This window comes from Sminthopsis crassicaudata, chromosome 3, assembly GCF_048593235.1.
Source record: "Sminthopsis crassicaudata isolate SCR6 chromosome 3, ASM4859323v1, whole genome shotgun sequence".
NCBI lineage: Eukaryota > Metazoa > Chordata > Mammalia > Dasyuromorphia > Dasyuridae > Sminthopsis > Sminthopsis crassicaudata.
The window spans coordinates 149,816,462-149,833,410 of NC_133619.1; the positions used below are offsets into that span (position 1 = coordinate 149,816,462).

Sequence of the window (16,949 nt, forward strand, 5' to 3'; positions counted from 1 at the left end):
TCTGAAACTGCAAGGTACATTTAGATTTCAAGAAGGCATCGTTCATTATGAATGAATTTTCCTCATCTCTAAAATTAAGGGATGGGATTAGATGGACTCTATGACTTCTTTTAGTTCTAAATGGCCATGTAATAGTTCGATGAGATTTTTTTTATAGGAATCCTGTGCCTAGTATACAAATAGTTTTTCAGAGTTTAATATAATAAAATCATAGTATCTGACATTTAGAAAACATTAGAATATGCAAAGTGTATTTCATGAATTATCTGATTTAAGCCTCACAACAACCCTTTGAAAAATGTACTACCAATATCACTATACCCATATTGCAGATGAGAAAAATGAGGCTCAGAAAAACTAATCCATGTGCCTAAGGCCACACAACTATTTAGCTTTAGAGGTAGAATGTGACTCCAAATCCAAATATTTTCCCATTATGCCAAAACAATGTCTTCCCTCAGAAGAATCAAGTTCTTTGAGGGCAGGAACTTTCATTCTTTCTTTTTATATTTGTATTCTCAGAACTTAGCACAGTGCCTGACAAGTAGTAAGTACTTAATAAATGTTTGTTGACTTGACTTGACATTAATTCGGGGCAGGGAAAGAAACAGCAGAACATTCTGTACTATAGATAAAGAGGTTTAATAACAGCTAATATTTGTAGATAATTTTAAAATATGGAAAGTATCTCATATATTTTACTTCATTTGATCTCAACAACACTTTAAGATAGCTATTAAAAAGTATTTTTATCCCTGTTTTGGAATTGGGGAAATTGAGTTACCAGGCACAGTTAACAAGTGTTAAAGGTGGGATTTTAGAGTCAACACATTTTAAGTAAATGGATTAAATAATAGCTACTGGCAATATATATATTTTTAATCCAATGCTTTTTGTTGTTGTGCACATGTTCATTGGCAATCTCAGCTCTAGAATGAGATTTATAGAATTAAAAAAAGAGAAAGAGAACAGCATGCAGGAAAGGTAAATGAGTTAATATGCAAAACAACCCTGATCATTTTTTCTGGGGCCAGGCAGGTGCTTCTGCATTCTGCTGTTCCTCCTCATAAAGACAGGTGTTAGGCTGCAGGAAGTCGCTAAATCCTTACAATTCAGCCCATGGATCCCAGGATGGACTTCAGGGATTCTGCCAGTAAAATGTGATGAAAAAACACATGTTCCAAAGATGCTGATACTGGTGTTTCCTGTTTGCATGTTCAGCTAGAAGAACTCTTTCACAGACACCTGAATACTCCATCGTAATATAGTGAATCCACTGTCCACACTGAATTCATGTGCTACAATTGCTGTCTAGGAAAGATGACTGAGAGGAAGAGAGAAAGTTGAGAAAGTGGAAAGACCATTTGAAATGGGAACCAGATACTTTAGTTTTAATCTGAATTTGATTTCTTATCTTCTTGGTTGAGCATTAGTTTTGGCACCTGGGTAAAGCCCATCATTGAAAATAAAGAGGAATCCAAGCTGAGTTGAAAGCAGAAAAGTTTTATTAGGAAGAAAATTAGACTTTAGTACTGTGGCACCCAATACAAAGAATTAGGGAACTTATAGCTCAGAGGAGAATTATGTTTGAATATCACAAAGGGGAGGTTTGAGTAAAGTTGGAGAAAAGAGTAGATAATCTTCTCCAAGAATAAGTGACACAGAGAATCAGGGTGTTTTGAGGGAGCAGTTGATTTCAAGGCTGGTTTGAGCTGATTTGGGGGATGCATAGTTCAGCAAAGTCAGCCTGTGAATACCAGCAAAGTCATCTGGGAGTAAGCAAGACTATAACTCATTGCAGACTCCTGATACACTCTTTTGTGCAAATGAGCTTACTATATATGCAGAGCACCTGCCTGTAACAAATTTCTAGCAGAAGATATTTTGGAAGAACTTCAGAAAAATATCTGTTTCAATTGAGCAGGGGAAAGGGGAGGAGAGCACCAAGCCACAGGCACACCACAGGGACCTAGGGCAGTGTGGTGTCTGTGCACTGGTGGAATCTACCAGGAGACTCTTAGCCAAAATACAACAGCTTTGGCTACTCTGTCCTGATTCAGAAGCCAGTGAATCAGCAGACTAACTGTGAGACATCCAATACAACTACAAAAGGTAAATAGTACCTGATCTCCAGAATAATGCTAGTCTTGGTCATGCCCTCCCAGCATAAGAAGGAAGTCAGCAGGACTGACTTCAGGGCAGCATGAATCCACTGTTGCCTGTGGAAGATGCTTGGGATAATCTCTCCTTTGTCTTAAGAGCAGACCTCAACTTTTAAAAATGAGCAAAAAAGCAAAAATAACTCTGACCATAGATAGCTTTTATAGAGACAGAGAAGAAAACACATCAAACCCTTAGGACACTAAAGGCAAAACTTCTCCAGATGAAACACCAAGGGATGATATGAATTGGTCTCCATCTCACAAGGCTCTCTTGGAAAAATTCAAAAAGGATCTTAAAAGAGAGTTAGAAGAAAAATGGGGAAAAGAAATGAGAACTTTGTAGTAGAATTGTGAAAAGGAAAGAGAAATTATCTCAAGAAAAGTCCTTTAAAATAGATTTGGAGAAATGGAAAAATCATATAATTCTTTATAAAATACATTTTATGAAATGAAAAAAGCATATAAGTCCTTACAAAATAAATCTGACAAAATGGAAAAGGAAACCAACTCACTAAAAAACATAATTTGTGAAATGGAAAGAAAAAAACAATGAACAAAACAACTTATTTAAAAATTCAATAGGCCAAATGCAAAGGAGACTTTTAAAAAGTTAATTAAAGAAAATAATTCACTAAAAATTAGAAATGAACAAATGGAAATAAATGACTCAATGAGACATCAAAAGTCAGTCAAACAAAACAAAAAAGAAAAAAAGAAAAGAAACTTTAAAATAACTAATTGGAAAAACAACTGACCAGGAATGTAGATTTGGAAGAAACAGTCTAAGAATTATTGGACTACCTGGAAAGGATGATGAAAAAAAGAGCCTAGACAACACCTTGCAGGAAATCATCAAGGAAAACCGCCCTGATATCCTAGAACCCAAGGGTAAAATAGCCATTGAAAGAATTCATTGATGACCTCTTGAAAGAAACCCCAAAATGAAAACTTCAAAGAATATCATAGTTAAATTTCAGAATTATCAGGGATTTTTTTAATTTTATATATATATATATTTAAATTTATTTACAAGATATATGCATGGATAATTTTTCAGCATTGACAATTACAAAACTTTTTGTTCCAACTTTTCCCTCCTTCCCCCCCACCCCTTCCCCCAGATGGCAAGTTGACCAATACATGTTCAATATGTTAAAGTATAAGTTAAATACAATATATGTATACATATCCAAACAGTCATTTTGCTGTACAAAAAGAATTGGACTTTGAAATAGTGTGCAATTAGCCTGTGAAGGAAATAAAAAATGCAGGCGGACAAAAATAGGGGTATTGGGAATTTTATGTAGTGGTTCATAGTCATCTCCCAGAATTCTTTCACTAGGTGTAGCTGGTTCAGTTCATTACTGCTCTATTGGAACTGATTTGGTTCATCTCATTGTTTGTTGAAGAGGGCCACGTCCATCAGAATTGATCATCATATAGTATTGTTGTTGAAGTATATAATGATCTTCTGGTCTTGCTCATTTTACTTAGTATCAGTTCATATAAGTCTCTTCAGGCCTTTCTGAAGTCATCCTGCTGGTCATTTCTTACAGAACAATAATATTCCATAATAATCATATACCACAATTTATTCAGCTATTCTCCAATTGATGGGTATCCACTCAGTTTCCAGTTTCTGGCCATTACAAAGAGGGCTGCCACAAATATTCTTGCACATACAGGTGAGGGAAAATATTTCAAACAGTCAGAAAAAAACAATTCAAATACTGAGGAGCCATAATCAGGATTACCAAGGACCTAGAAGCTTCCACTTTAACGGATCAAAGGGCCTGGAATATGATATTCCAAATGGCAAAGGAACTTCGATTGCAGCCAGAATCAACTAGCCAGCAAATGAAGCATTATCTTTCATGGAAAAAAGAAGACATTCAATGAAACAGGTTAATTTAATTTATTTCTAATTAAAAGGCCAGAACTTAATTCAAGAGAACTCAAGAGAAGCATAAAAGAGTAAAGAAGAAAGAAAAAAAAAGAACTTTCTTTTAAAAGCTAAAAAGTTCATCCCTGTGTGGGAAGATGATATATTTAACTCTTGAGAATCTCTGATATGGGTATATTTAGAGGATGTGGATATAATTTGACTTTATTGTGATATAAAAAAGAAAATAGAGATAGAAAGAAGATTGTACTTGAAGAGGAGGAAAGGGTAGGTAAAATGTGGGTAAATTACATCTCTTGAAGAGGTAAAAAAAAAAAAACAAAACCTATTATGATTGAGGGCATGAGTATTGAGTAAATCTTACTCTCTCCAGATGTGGCTCAAAGAGAGAACACCAGACATATTTAGATTGCAGAGAAACTTATTTCACTCTAAGAGAAGTAGGAGAGAAAGGGAAAGAAAAGGGGGAGGCTAATAGAAGGGAGAATAAAAATAGAAGGGGAAAGGGAAAAGAAAGCAGTACGGTCTATAAGAGGAGAGGCTTATTAGAAAGAGGTAGTAGTAAGACGAAAAACATTGGGAAGGAAGGAAAGGGGGAAAGGAAAGAGAAAAGTATAAATTGGGGAAAATAAGAGGGCAGAAAATACAGAGTTAATAATTTTAACTGTGAATGTGAATGAAATGAATTCCCATAAAAGGGAAGCAGATAGCAGATTGGTTTAGGACAGAATCCTACAATGTGTTGTTTACAAGAAACACATTTAAAGAAGAATGATACATACAGAGTAAAGGTAAAAGGCTAGAGCTTCAGCTGAAATTAAAAAAAAAAAAAAAAAAAAAAAGAGGGGTAGCAATCCTGATCTCAAATCAAGCAAAAGCAAAAATCAATCTAATTAAAAGAGATAAGGAAGGAAACTACATTTTACTAAAGAGTACCATAGATAATGAAGTAATATCAAATTCCTACAGGAGAAGTTTAGAGAGTTGCAAGCAAAATTAGACTGCAAAACTATACTAGCGGGGGAGTTCAATCTTGCTCTTTCAGACCTAGATAAATCAAACTACAAAACAAATAAGAAAGAATTTTAGAAAAGTTAGATATAATAGACCTTTGGAGAAAAATTGAAAGGAGACAGAAAGGAATATACTTTTTTTTTTTCTCAGTGGTATATGGAACCTACACAAAAATTGACCATGTTCTATATAAAACTCAAAATCAAATACAGAAAGGAAGAAATGGTAAATGAATCTTTTTCAGAGCATGATGCAATAAAAATTACATGTAATAAGGGGCCAGTGAAAAGTCAGCTAAAAATTAATTGGAAACTAAATAATTTAATCCTAAAAATTGAGTAAGTAAAAAGACAAGTCATAGACACAATTGAGAACTGAAAAGTTTAGAAAATGAGCAAATTTTATCAAATTTGAAATTAATATAAATTAAATATGAAATTTGAAATTCTGAAAATAAAAGGTGATATTAATAAAATTTACAATAAGAAAACTATAGAACTAATAAACAAAACTAAGAGTTGGTTTTATGAAAAAAAGAACAAAATAGATAAAACTTTAGTTAGATTGATTAGAAAAAGGAAAAAAGAAAATCAAATTGTTAGTATCAAAAATGAAAAGGATGAACTTTCCACCAATGAAGAGGTGCGATTTTGCCCAACTGTATGCTAATAAATCTGATAATCTGAATGAAATAGATGAATACTTACAAAAATATAGATTTCTCATATTAACATAAGAGGAAATAAATTATTTAAATGGTCCATTTTAGAAAAAGATATTGAAGAAGCTATTAATCAAATCCTTAAGAAAAAATCTCCAGGGCCAGATGGATTTACAAATGAATTCTAACAAAGATTTAAAGAACAATTAATTCCAAGACTATGAAAAGTATTTGGAAAAATAGGAAATGAAGGAGTCCTATCAAATTCCTTTTATGACACAGATATGATGATGATGATATCTAAATCAGGTAAGGTCAAAACAGAGAAAGAAAATTATAGACCAATTTCCCTACTGAATATTGATGCAAAAATCTTAAATGTTAGCAAAGAAGTTACATCAAATTATGGGCAGGATAATACCAATAATGGGCATGATCAAGTAGAATTTATAACAGGAATGCAGGGCTGGTTCAATATTATGAAAACTATTAGGATAATTGAGTAAGTCTATCAATACTCAAACTAAGAAAAATCATATGATTATGTCAACAAATGCAGAAAAAGCATTTGACAAAATTCAACACCCATTCCTATTAAAAACACTAGAGAGAATAGGAATTGATGGAATTTTCCTTAAAACAATCAATAGCATCTATTAAAAACCATCAGCAAGTATCATATGTAATGGAGATAAATGAGAAACATTCCCAATAAGATCAGAGGTGAAACAAGGTTGCCCACTATCACCATTACTATTCAGATTTGTATTCAAAATTCCAGCTTTAGCAATAAGAGATGAAAAAGGAATTAAAGGAATTAGAGTAGATAATGAGGAAACAAATTATCACTCTGCAGATAATATGATGGTATACTTAGATGTAAGGGTCCTTTAAATGGGCGGCGCCACAGCGCAACAGGAGATTGAGTGATCCAGAAGTAATCTCTGTGGATATAGGACTGCCCTGTGGGTGGGATCCTGTCCATATTGAGATAGCTTTGTAATGGGTGATGGCTCTCTCACTGGTTGGCTGTGCGTGTGACCTCACAGGCCCTTTATAAGCCCACTGCAGACAGCAAGTTGCTCTCTTTAACCTGGCTTCCTAGCCTGGGGTAGCTGAGCCAAGCTGATGGATAGCCAAGAGAGATAAGGAGCTTGGTAGTGAACACGTGGGTCTTCAGACCAGGTATTCACTAGGGAGTTAATAAGTCAGGGCATTATGTGAGTAGGTATAATAAAGGCTTTTAAGATTACACATGGCTGTTCTTGAGTGGGCTACCAGTTATTAAACTATAGATTCAAGAAATCATGGCCAGAGACCTTTGAAGGCCTCAGAGGAGGCGAGCCGGGTAGACAACTTTACTGCAGTGTCAACCACTGCAAAGGCCAGTGGTCAAAGGCACTTTGTTGGGCCTAGGACAGACTGGTAATAGTAACTGCCAGGAGGGCATGTTACATTTAGAGAATCAACTAAAAAAATTACTAGAAATAATTAATAATTGTAGCGAATTTGAAAGATACAAAATAAATCCATATAAATGATCAGAATTTTTATGTTACCAACAAAGTCTAACAGAAAAAGATATGAATGGGTAATTTTTCAATATTGACCCTTGAAAATTTTCCCCTCCTCCCCCCACCGATTGTAGATTTAACAATACATGTTAAATATGTTAAAATATATGTTAAGTCCAACATATGTATACATAGTTATACAGTTTCTTGCTGCACAAGAAAAATTGGATCAAGAAGAGAAAAAAAAACTGAGAAAGAAAACAAAATGCGAGCAAACAACAACAAAAAGAGTGAAAATGCTATGTTGTGGTCCACACTCAGTTCCACAGTACTCTCTATAAGTGTAGATGACTCTCTTCATCACTGAACAATTGGAACTGGTTTGTATCATCTTATTGTTGAAAACAGCCACATCCATCAGAACTGATCATCAGTTGTTGAAAAATATCAAGTGCTCATAGGTAGGCCAAGCTAATATAGTAAAAATGACAATTCTGCCTAAATTAATCTACTTATCAGTACCTTGCAAAATAAATTCCCAAGGAATTATTTTTATAGAATTAGAAAAATGAAAATAAAGTTCTTCTGGAAGAACAAAAGGTCAAGAATTTCAAGGGAATTAATGAAAAAAATGCAAATTGAAGGTGGCCTAACTGTATCAAACCTAAAACTGTATTATAAAGGAGCCTTCATCAAAATCATTTGTAATTGGCTAAGAAATAGAGTAGTCAATCAATGGAATTGACAATTATCAATGACTATAATAATCTGGTGTTTGACAAACTCCAAATTCCCCAGCTTCTGGATTAAGAATTCACTATTCAATAAAAATTGCTGGGGAATTGGCAATTAGTATGGCAGAAACTAAGCACGGACTCACACCTAACACACTACACCAAGATAAGGTTGAAAGGGATTCATTATTTAAACATAAAGAGTGATACTATAAGTCAATTAGAAGAACAAAGGATAGTCTACCTCTCAGATCTGTGGAGAAGGAAGGAATTTGGACCAAAGAGAACTAGAGTACATCATGGAATGCAAAATGGATAATTTTGATTATATTAAGTTAAAAAGGTTTTGTACAAACAAAACCAACATAGACAAGATTAAAAGGGAAACAATAAACTGGGAATTTATTTTATTTTATTTTATTTTTACATATAAGCGTTCTGATAAAGCTTCATTTCTAAAATTCATAGAAAATTGATTCAAATTTACAAGAACTCAAGCTATTCTCCAATTGATAAATGGTCAAAGGATGTGAACAGACAATTTTAAAAATGGAAATGATTTATAGTCATATGAAAAAAATTATCTAAATCATTATTGATTGGAAAAATGAAAATTAAGACAACTCTTAGTTTGCTGTGATGACAGGAAAAGATAATGATGAATGTTGGAAGGGACGTGGGAACACTAGAACATTAATACAATGTTGTTGGAGTTGTGAACTGATCCAACCATTCTTCAGAGAAATTTAGAACTATGCTCAAAGGACTATCAAACTGTGCACACCCTTGGATCTAGTATCCTTTCTAGGCCTGTTTCCCAAGAGATCATGAAAAAGGGAAAAGTATCCACATAGGCAAAGATGTTTGTAGAAGCCTTTTTTTTCTAATGACAAGGAATTGGAAACTGAGTGGATACCCATCAGTTGGAGAGTGGCTGAATAAGTTATGGTATATGAATGTAGTAGAATTTTATTTTCCTATAAGAAATGATTATCAGGATGATTTCAGAGAGGCCTGGAGAGACTTACATGAACTGATGCTAAGTGGAGTGAATAGAAAGAACCAGGAGAACATTGTACATAGTGATAACTAGATTATGTGATGATCAAATCTGATGTATGTGGCTCTTATTTAACAATGAGGTGATTCAGACCAGTTCTCATGGTCTTGTGATGAAAAGAGCCATGCACACCCAAAGAGAGCACTGTGGATACTTAATATGGATCACAACATAGTATTTGTTTTCTTTCTCATTTTTTACTTTGTGATCTGATTTTTCTTATTGCAGCCCAATAATTGTGGAAATATGTATCAAAGAATTGCACATTTTCAACATATTATTTGCCATCTAATTTAAGGCATTGGGGGAAGAAAGGGAAAAAAAATTGGAACAAGTTTTCTAAGAGTGAACGTGCAAGGGTGAATGTTGAAAATTATCTATGCATATGTTTTGAAAATAAAAAAAATTAAGAGAGAATAGACATTCATCCCTGGTATATATATATATATATATATATATATATATATATATATATATATATATATATATATATATATATATATATATTATAGTTCCATTATGTCAAGTAAATAATTTAGTTGAGGTGAATCCCTTCAAACTCTTTTTGTCATATCTTTCTCTTTTATTGTGTGGCTTAGTAAAAATCTGAAAATTGAATCTCTAATTGTAGCAAAGGTTCCAGAAAGACATTGGGGGGGGGGGAAGGCTAGGATTTGGGTCCTGGGTTAGAGACTTGGCCCAGTATTAAGAAGATGTGGGTTCAAATTTCACTTCTAATGCAAGATAGCTATGGGTAAAACCTAAACCCTCCATGCATCAGGCAACTCTCCTTGATTGTAAATTATAGAACAAATACTAGTATAGATTAGTAGATTGGGTTTCTTCAGTGAGGTGGTCCCAACATCAATAAAATCCTAGATTTTGTTCATTTCTCTAAAGTGACAGAGTTGATAACTTTGGCAATATTTCTTCTGTGCTACTTTGTGCTGCGACTTGCAGAGTTTAGATATCAATTATAGGAGAGAGGATTTTCAAGACAATAAGAGTTAATAGAAGTGATTTTGATCTTACTTTTCCTGGAATTAACAGAGATCAGCAACCAACTGGTTTGCAGGAGTTGAAAGCCATATTATTCACAATTTTAACACAAGGCTGTAAGGACATATGAACTTGAAGATGGGTAATCCACAGCCCACAAAACTTCACAGAGCTTTGCAAAATTATGAAGGAAGGGACAGAAATAATTTTATTGTAAGCAAGATGAACAAACCAAAATATAAACCAGAGGTCATGGAATTTTATGGAATTCTATAGATAGATCCAGTACAGAGTCAACATATCTGGGTAAAAATGAGTACAAGTACAAAGACTGGATTAGATTAGATCAGTGCTCAGGTATCAATACTGGGGATATTCAAACATGGCGCATTTTGGCAAAGCAGTATAGCTTGGTTAACATAAAACCTTTTAAGTTCATGAAAGACAAATGGACCTTCACCTGGATGGCTTTGCAATATCCATCAGAGTAAATTTCTATTTATTTGACATATTACTCATGAGAAATCTCAGATAATCCTGATTTTATTCTTTATTTTATTTTCTAAAGAAAAAGTTATATAACAAGTAGACTTGAAAACAGGAATTTCTTCAAAAGATCAAACTCCAGGATATATTAATTAATTAGTTTATAGTGACAACTAATGATCATATTTATGATCTTAAGATATCACAAAATCTTGGAATACTTTCAGAATCAAGTTAAGATTATATTTAAAATATCACAGCTCATAGATTCAGAATAACTGAATCTCAGTTGGAAGGAACTTTGGAGAGTCTCATATAATTCTATGACATTATTTTTGGTCCTCATAGCACTTTGATCATTTTCCTCCTGATGACCTCTAATTTGTCAATATCCTTCCTAAAACATGGCACCCAAGAACATATAGGAGTATTCTTGGGAGACTACCATCTCTGGTTTGAGGACTTTTTGAGCTTTTTTCAGTTTTGTTCACTCACCTTTGGTGTCCAACTTCACCCAGTTCTCACCTGTAGCTCCAAGAAGTTTTAGAATTCATAGTAGCTTTAACTTGGTAAAACTGACTTGGTGGATGAGTTAACTAGGTTGAGGGTAACCAACAAAATAATGTGTTCCAATAGTCACGAAGGCAGCTGAAACAGATTCTTTGGAGTTTGGTCAGACATTAAAGATGGTCATCCACTGCATTCAAGGCCATTGTCAATAGTCTTGATTTTCGTCTTGCCATTGCATTTTCATGATTTAGGAAGACAAAATGAGGCTGATTACTCTGACTCACTTAAATCCAATTCATGTGCAAGTCAAAACACTACCCATTATCCATTATTTCACCCCAATATCATGATGTCCTCTTTGAAAACAATGGGCAATCTTCCTAAAATATGGCACCCATTAGTGAGTAGAAATGTCATAATGACTGTGCTCCAAGCATTCCAAGTATGACACCAACATATCCTTTGTTCTAGACAATATATGTCATATAAGACAGCCAACAATCACAGTGTCTTTTTTGGTTATGGTGTCACATGGTTGATTTATATTAACTTTATAGTATACTGAATCCTACTCTTTTATATATGAACTGTTATCCTCAAATCACTCTTTCTATTTTGTGTTGTAATCTTTTCTCTGAATTTGTTGAAGCCCACTTTCTCCAAAGCCCACCTTCTCCAGAGTACACCCAGGGTATGTTGTTTTTTTCTTTTCTTCTCTCTTGTGTGTAGTTTTTATGTTAAATCCCTTTTATTACCTTTTTACAAATAAGTAATGTGTCCATTAGATACAGTTAACTCTGAATCAGCCAGAATATTCACTAATAAGAACCATAATTCTCTGGACTTTTCTAATTAAATAAACAGGAGTTTACTCTATGCCTGATACTCTCACTCACACAATATTTGCTTGGTACAATTTAACTTTTTAGTTTGTTGTTCTTATCTAGAAGCTACTATCTTGTTAGCATGTGGCCGCTGGACTGTCTCCTACCTACCTTGATGAGAGCCTCAAGGTAAATTGGTTTTCTTTTCCTCCTGAGATAGTAATTTAGATAGAAATGAAGAATCAGACTCTTGAACACCCTTCCTGTTCTTTCATGATCAAATCTTCCTTTAAACAATCCAGAAGTTTATAACAGTTAGGGATTAACTGTTTGGTGTAAAAATAGAGTTAATACACATACACAGCTTCAAATAAACTATCAGTGAGAGTCATAAAGATGACACAGATGAAAGACTTAAGAGTCTTAAAATGCAGGCTGAAAGAAATTCTACATATAATGCTTTTAGACCTATTAACTCTGGGCTTATCACTTAACATTTCAAAGCCTCATCTATAAAATGTAGATTTATGTATGTACATGTAATATATATGTGTATACACACACACACATACATATATATATATATGTATATATAAAGCATAGATATTTACAGAGTTGTTGTTAGGAGGAAAGTATTTTGTAATCCTCAGTTCTTTATAAATGTGGATTACTATTATTGTACTTGGAAATATCATCTCATTTAATCATGTTCAGGCTCAATCTTCAAATATGCTGTCTTGTCCTTATATCTTTTGTACCTTCTTTTAAAAAATGCCATTAATATTTTTATGCAATAATACATTAGTGCCATTACATGATTTCAGCATACAGGTATATATTTATTTCCTTCCTTCCTTCCTTCCTTCCTTCCTTCCTTCCTTCCTTCCTTCCTTCCTTCCTTCCTTCCTTCCTTCCTTCCTTCCTTCCTTCCTTCCTTCCTTCCTTCCTTCCTTCCTTCCTTCCTTCCTTTCTTCCTTCCCTCTTCCCTCCCTGTCATCCTCTTCCTTTCTTTTTTGGCTGTACTGGCCACGTTTAACTTGATATTCAAACTCATGGGGAAAACACTGACAATATGGCAACCTCCAGAGAAATTATTTGTACTTCACACATCAATTACATTGGAATTTTCATAAACATAGAATCTTGAAACAAATGCTTAATACCTTTTAAATTTATAATTACCATATTTATAAATACCTGAAATCATGTTAAAGAAAATGAAGAAGTCCCTATACATAGTAATCCTTTCTTTACACTTTTTAATATAAGGATAATTATATTCAAAATAATACCTTTTCAGCAACCAAAAACATTAACTCAATATTCAGAATCATAGTGTCATAAACTAATAAAATAGTCAAAGTGTTAACTTTATTAGATTTGTGGAAAAATAATCCTACATTACCTTTAGTTAGTTTTCATGTTTCATCAAACCTTAAGAGAAACAATGAATGAAAAATAACTCTAAATCACTGTACATCATAGGCACAACTGTAAAAAGCCTTTATGTGTACTGTGAAGATTCATTATTTATAGTAAAAATAAAGGTTTAACTTAAGGTACAAAAAGAAATATCAAAAAGTGACTCCCACCACTAAGACACAAATATCCCTTTAAAAAGTGTTACACGTGCTGGGCTACATTATTTGATATCACGTGTTCAATAATTAGAATATTATTGTAATATTCTTTCAAATAAGAATCTCATAGCACTTTCAAATACTAGACAGATCAGGAAGTAAGAGTTATTAAAAAAAAAAAAACCTGTGATATGCTTAAAATCTTAAAGTCTGCCATCCTCCATTCCTTATGAGAGTGCTCATGCTATCTTCACCATTGTTTTCTTAAATATTGAATTTTGCTTCTAAAAATGACAAATAAATATATAATTGGACAGTAGCTTTTAAAATGTCCCTTTTATTGTGTTGTTAAATCCAGTTATTAAGCACTATTAAAAATATGGCTAATAATGACCTTGCTCCAGTTAATCCTACCTCTTAGAAAGATACTGAAATGAAAAACTGAGGATCCCAAGTGTTTCTGGATCAAACTCTTACAGAACCATAACTTGTACAATAGGCAATTTTAATCCAGTTATCACTAACCCTTGTTTTAGGTGTGAAGTTGACACTCAGAGCAGTAATATCATTTGAAGGATTATCATAAAGTTTAGTTACATTATCTTTATTTTCAAAAGAAATTTCTGCATATATATATATATATATATAACATATGGATCTATTTTTACAATCCAAAAGCAAGGATGATCCAACAATATCATAGCTAGTATCAGGAATAAAGTCTTGAACCTGTCAGTCTTGAGTTACAGTATTCCATACAATTTTTCCAGACATTCACACTTCACCAAAATCCTATTACAAAGTTTCTCTCAGAGAAACATCTTGTATCAATCTGTGCTGATAGTAATCATGTACCAACATGAACAGTAACATGATTCTAGTGTGTGATTTCCACACAACTAGATTTCACTCCATTAGTATCATTCAAGATATTGTCTTTGGATGTAACAGACAGTTGTGGTAGTTTCTCTTCTAGAAATTATATAGGATCTTTTGAAGAGAGAGGATATCAATAAGTATTTATCCAAAAAGTTGTTCCTATCACAAACAAAATCTCAGTAAGACAATGTCATCTACTGGAAAAAGAATATGTGAGATCCAAGCTGTTGGTTGTACCATAATTTGATCATTTACTGTAAGAGACTGTGAAGGATACAGTAGGATGGGCTCAAGGCCATGCTATTATTTATTCATTTGGGGATGTTGATGGCATCATTCAAACGTGGAATTTAAGTACTGCATGGATATAGTTTAAAAAGTAAAGATAAAAATGTAAAAAGGCTCCAGCCAAAGAGATACTTAAATTGGATCAATGTGATTTGAGCATGTGTCTATAGGTGTTCCTATCAGGTCCTTCTAATATCAGCTGGACAACTTCTGTAATTCAGCCTAGCAGCCTGCGTGAACTAAATTGTAGCCTTCAATACCAGAAAACTATCAAGGAAGCAGCTACTTAAGACTCAGTAAGGTTTTATAGAGAAAATCCTTTGTTACAAAGGGCAAGGAAGACTGAGATCTCTCACAGTTATGAAGACTTCCAAATTTTTAATTTGAATAGAAATTCAGTGGAGAAAGCTGTTCCTGTAAATAATCTGTCTCTGAGGGAAAAACATTTCCTAAAACAGAAGCAAAAAGTTTAAGAGAATTGGATGGTAAAATTGAAGATTAGAAAATAGATAAAGGTTGGTCAGAATCCAAAAGAGGGGGGGAGAGAGAGAGAGAGAGAGAGAGAGAGAGAGAGAGAGAGAGAGAGAGAGAGAGAGAGAGAGAGAGAGAGAAAAAGAGAGAGAGAAAAAGAGAGAGAAAGAGAGAGAGAGAATTTAAAAATGAAATCAAAAGCAAAGTATAGATGAAAAAGAAGAGTTGACTTGAAAAGGGAGGGTCCTTGGAAGAAAGTAAGTTCCTCACTTGCATCTTCCCCAAGTACTTCAGATGGAGAAACTGATTAACCTGGGATAGTATCACTATCATCTATATAGATCGCCCCATCTCCACAGCTTAATAAAAGCGATTCTTCTGGTCAGGATTACAATTTATGAGAAAACACTAGCCAATATAGACACTTATGCCATTGAATATTGCTGATAGTTAATTAAACTGGATTTCAATGCTCTTAATTTTTATGCTAAAACTTTACAGCTTATAAATGTTTTCAAGAGTATGGTTTATTTTGCAACTAAGAATATCTGATAGAGGCAAGTAGTTGTGAAAAAGGACAATGCCATATGACAAATGTTACGGCTCTTCAGATAAGAAAAGTCTTCATACTAATGGAGTAATTTCACAAAATTCAATTTCAAGTCTGCAAAACATTAATATTCACTCCCCGCAAGTTTAATTCAAAGAAAGTTTAAAATGGGTACAAATACTGCTGAATCTCTATTAATAAATATAGCACCAGTTTCATCTTAAAGGGTGAAATTCTCCCACTCAGCAAAGTTGGGGGTGGGGGAGGATGAACTATAATCTATATGAGTGTTTGTGCAAAGGTACTGAATCTGGTACCCATGATGTTGAAGTGGAAGATTATATGGCTGGCTGCCTGTACTGCTGACACAGAGGCCAAGCTGCTGCTGTTGTCTCCTGCCATGTCTGGCAGCTCCAGCTGGAAGCTTTGTCCTCCTCAGGCCACTCCTCCAGCCATGGCCATTGAGTCTAGGGTAGGAGTAGGAAATGGAGCTCTCTGGAGAGCAAGTGGGTGGCAGTGGAGCCCTATACCTTAGTTTCTAATGATACTTTTTCTAGATATCTCATCAGCTCTTATAGGTTTATATCATCTTTAGCAGAAAAGTCCAGGATCTAGCCTCAGTCTCTTCCCTGAGCTTCATTACCAAATCATCCATTGCACATTTCAAACAGCATAATCTAGGCATTATATTAAATTCAAAAAGCTCCAAAACCTGAACTCATTATCTTCTGCCCATTTTTGAAACATCCCAAATTTTGTTAGCTACGAACACCCTCCTTCCACGTGCCTCAGGTTCAACATCTCCATATACTTGACACCTCACTTACTCTACATATCAGATTAGTTACTAAATCTTCCTACTCCTACCTTCACAGTATCTTTCATCTTGTCTCTACTCATATATCTATCAATTTAGTGCAGATCCTCATCTTCTCTTGCTACATTATTGTTGTAACAGAAACTTAATTGGTCTCCCTAAATCACCTCTCCATCCTCCCTAGTCCCATTTCCACACTGCTACCAAAGGGATTTTCCTTAAGCATAGATCTGACCATGTCATTCTTCCCATAGCTCTCAATCTCCATCCAGTAATCAGTGGCCCCCAGTTGCCTGTAGGATAAAATATAAACTCTGTTCTTTTAAAAACTTCCCTTGTTTTTAAAACCCTTACAACCTAATCTCATTCTGTCTTTCTAGCCTTGTTGCATTTTGTAGCCCTTCCATGTGCTCAAGCCAAATGGCCTTTTCCTTACCCCTTACCTATATCACTCAATCTTCATCTCTTTTTAAAACTATTCTCCAGACTCCACTCCT

The 16,949-nt window shown here is 34.0% G+C and overlaps 1 pseudogene; it reads left to right on the forward strand.

Moving 5' to 3' along the window:
• Positions 1 to 10,429: 10,429 nt before the first annotated feature.
• LOC141561933 (BTB/POZ domain-containing protein KCTD3 pseudogene) lies at positions 10,430 to 15,146 on the forward strand (annotated as a pseudogene).
• Positions 15,147 to 16,949: the final 1,803 nt, after the last annotated feature.